The sequence below is a fragment of the Sorex fumeus genome, unplaced genomic scaffold, assembly GCF_029834395.1.
Source record: "Sorex fumeus unplaced genomic scaffold, SorFum_2.1 ptg000054l, whole genome shotgun sequence".
Lineage (NCBI taxonomy): Eukaryota > Metazoa > Chordata > Mammalia > Eulipotyphla > Soricidae > Sorex > Sorex fumeus.
The window spans coordinates 44,161,498-44,165,175 of NW_026606111.1; the positions used below are offsets into that span (position 1 = coordinate 44,161,498).

A 3,678-nucleotide genomic window follows, 5' to 3' on the forward strand; every position below is an offset into this window, starting at 1 on the left:
GGATCTTTGCATCTGTATTTATCAAAGAAATAGGTCTGTAATTTTCTTTTTTGTGGTTTCTCTGTCTGATTTGAATATCAGGGTGATCTTTGCCTCATAGAAATTGCTTGGGAGTATTTCTGTTTCTTCAATTTCCTGGAAAATCTTTAAAAAATATTGGCAGTAGGTCCTCCTGAAAGGTTTGAAATACTTCATTAGTGAATCCATTTGGGCCTGGGCTCCTGTTTTGGGGGATACTTTTGATTATCATTTCAATTTCCTTGTAGTGATGGGTTCGAGTTTTCAAAATGTTCTTTGTTCAGCCTTGGGAGGTAATTGGAATCCAGTAATTTATCAATTTATTCAAGATTCTCTCATTTCCTGCTTTAAAGATTCTCAAAATAATCTCTGATGATCCTATGGATTTTGTAGTTTCTATTATGATGCCTCCCTTTGCATTTCTGATTCGGTTTATTAGGATTCTTTCTCTTTTCTTTTTGTGAGTCTTGCTAGTGGTTTATCGATCTTATTTATTTTCTCAAAGAACCATGTCTTGCTTTTGTTGGTCTTCTGAATTGTATTTTGGGATTATATCTCATTGATTTCTTCTCCAGGTTTTATTATTTCTTTCCTCCTGGCTAGTTTGGACTCCTTTTCTTGGTCATTTTCCAAAATCTTGAGCTGTAAGTTATTTTTGTAGGCCCTTTCTTTCTTCCAGTTGAATTCTGGCGGAGCTATAAACTTTCCTCTTAGAACTGCTTTTGCTCTGTCCCACAAGTTCTGGTAGTTCCTCGTTGTCATTTTTTCTGGAATCTTTTTATTTCCTCCTTGATTTCTTCTCTAAGCCAATGGTTGTTCATTACTTCCCTCAAATAAAATATTTTCTTGCCGAGTTTTTGTCTGTTTGATCTATTGAGAAGTGAGAAAGTACTGTTGAAATCTCCATCTAGTATTGTGTTGCTATCAATGATTTCTTTAAGTCTATTAGAAGTTGTTTTTACGTATTTTGCTGGTCTGTCATTAGGAGCATCTACATTGAGGAGGGTGAGTTCTTTCTGATGTACATATCCCATGATCATTAAGAAATGACCTTCACTGTCTCTTATAACCTTTAGTCTGAAGTTCATGTGGTCTGATACTAGTATTGCCACTGCAGCTTTTTGGAGGTGTTCTTTTCTTGAAGAATTGTTTTCCAGCCTTTTACTTTTAGCCCATGGTTGCTTTGATTGCTCAGATGTATTTCTTGCAGGCAGCAGAATGTTGGGTTCAGTTTTCTATTTCATCCTGCCGTCCTGTGCCTCTGAATTGGTGTATTTAGTCCATTGACGTTGAGAGAGATCATTGTGATAGGGATTTTTGCTATCTTTATGTCGAAATTTGGAGTACTTGTGGGGCTTGTCTTAGCTTAAAGTAGCCCTGTTAATTCTTAATGCAACAAAAATATGGAACAATTTACAAGTTGGCCTGTCATCTCTGTGTAAGGATCATGCTAATCTCTGTATCATTTCAATTTTAGTATATGTGTTGCCAAACTCAGTATAAGAGTTGATTTTTTCCCCTATTTTTCTCTTCTGATTTCTCTGAGTGTTGTCCTTACTCACTCCTATGGCAGACAGTGATTCCCAATCTAGGAAGGTATTTCAAAGGAGCTTGAAGTGATAAATTTAGAACATTAATGTCCCAGAAGGAAAAGTATGGTTTTTACAATATTATATTTTACCATACCCAGGACATCAGTTTTGCAAAATAATTCTTTTGGAAGATAGAGAATCAGTGTTGTTTAATGCTCTTCCCTGAAATCTTCATTAAGAAAATTAAACTGGAGCCTTTTGCTATTCTCACCTCGGTCCCGTGTACATCTCCAGAAAACGGTGGATGGCGTTGTCCGCACTTTGACCACCTTGAAAGTAAGTAGGATTTTTCTCCTGAAGGAAGAGGTGAGAAGCATATTGATGATTTCATTCCACTTTATTACAAGTTAAACTTGAAGGGAATGTGAGACTCATGAGGCTCCTGTAAAGGACAGAAAAAGGGTCTCAATGTAGTTTAATGGCCCAGACACATTAACAACACAGATGACTCAAAGTAACCTGTGTGCATCTTTGGGTGTATAGTGAGTTTTATATCTACTCATAGTGATTCTCAGTCATTCCACATGGGCAAAACAGACCTGTAATTAAAAATCTAGTTCTCTGAGCAGAATGGGCTTTCTTAGGTGATTGAACATGTGTGTAATATTTTATTACTAAGCACATACAACTGTTTGAATGATGTGTACTTTTCGATCAAAAATTAAGTCCAAATATCTCTGAAATGGCAGTCTCCTGATGCCGCACCTGGCTTTCCTCACTGGGGCCCCTTGGAGGGGGTGGGTTGAGTTTCCCTCACCACCCCGAGCAGAGACCTGGCAGCTGAAGACCTCTGCAACCAGCCATAGTTATGCTTAAGACCACTCTCACCACACTTGAAGGAGCCTCATGCATGAAGGAACTGGCAGAGGAACCCAGGTGTGCGGGACCCGGGGCTGAGATATTCAAGACTGCTCGGACCAAGAATGGGCCTCCTCCATCCAGTTCCCCCATCTTCCAGTAGCTAAGTGTTACACCCACGGACTGCCTCTGGAGCCATGTAATCCCATCAATGGCCAAGATCCAGATACTGGATCTTGTTGATAAGATAACAACTCATATTGTCCAGTTCTCTTTCTCAGAGAACATGGCAGGTTACCAAGCGTATCTTGCCTACATGGCAGAGACTGGCAAGCTACCCGTGGTGTGTTCTATATGCCAAAACCCAGTAACAATGAAGTATCTCATTTCCCTGACCGTGAAAAAACCTCCAATGTGGCACTTGCTAAAATCTCAGGGCTAGGACGAATGGAGATGTAACTGGTGCATGATACCAGTATTCCTCCCACCATGCCCCAAAACATGCCTTTGTGGCAGGGCATGCTCTTTTTTTCTCTGGGGCCATGGCATGCCAGAGAGCCACTCGTGGTGGGCAACTCATGGTCTTGGCTTGCAGGACGAATGGGCTAGTTTTACCCCTCACCCCCAATCCCACGAGACTGTAGTTGCCCTGTCACCCTAGCTCATACCTGGCTGTCCAATAATCTCTGAGGTGGTGGGCATCGTGCCGCCAGGGGGGAGAAAGGCAGAAGCGACAAATACCCTTTCCCACCTGAGGGAGAATGGTGCCGTAACTTAATGCATAGTTCAGTCACATTTCTGCCCAAAGCCTCTGGGTTCCGAATTGGATCCATGTGCCTCTGGGGCTGTGGTCATGCTGGATAGCCTCTTGTGAGAGTCAAATCGTGATCTTGGTGGGGCAGAAAGAATGGCTCTATGGTCTACTTTTGGCATGCATCTCCCACCCAGAGCGGGTCCTCCAAATACCTTTTAGTTGGTGTTCTGGCCTCTATCTGAGCTGCCTTTCCCCCCAGCATGTGATGTCGGCTTCCAAGGCCTGGAGCAAACCTCCTAGTCCTTATCACTCTATTCTTGGGTATTAGTCTCTTATTCTGTTACTTTATATTCCACAGATGAGTACAATCTTTCGATGTCTGTCCATATCTTTCTGACTCATTTCACTTTCTATGTTGATCCACTTTATGCAAATTTCATGACTTCTTATTTTCTAACAGCTGCATAGAATTCCACTGTGTAGATGAAAGAAAGTGGCATTAACAAGTCATCTGTT

At 41.3% G+C, this 3,678-nt stretch overlaps 1 pseudogene; it reads right to left on the reverse strand.

The window, feature by feature from the left end:
* Nucleotides 1-1,415: 1,415 nt before the first annotated feature.
* On the reverse strand, nucleotides 1,416-1,514 carry LOC130033716 (uncharacterized; annotated as a pseudogene).
* Nucleotides 1,515-3,678: the final 2,164 nt, after the last annotated feature.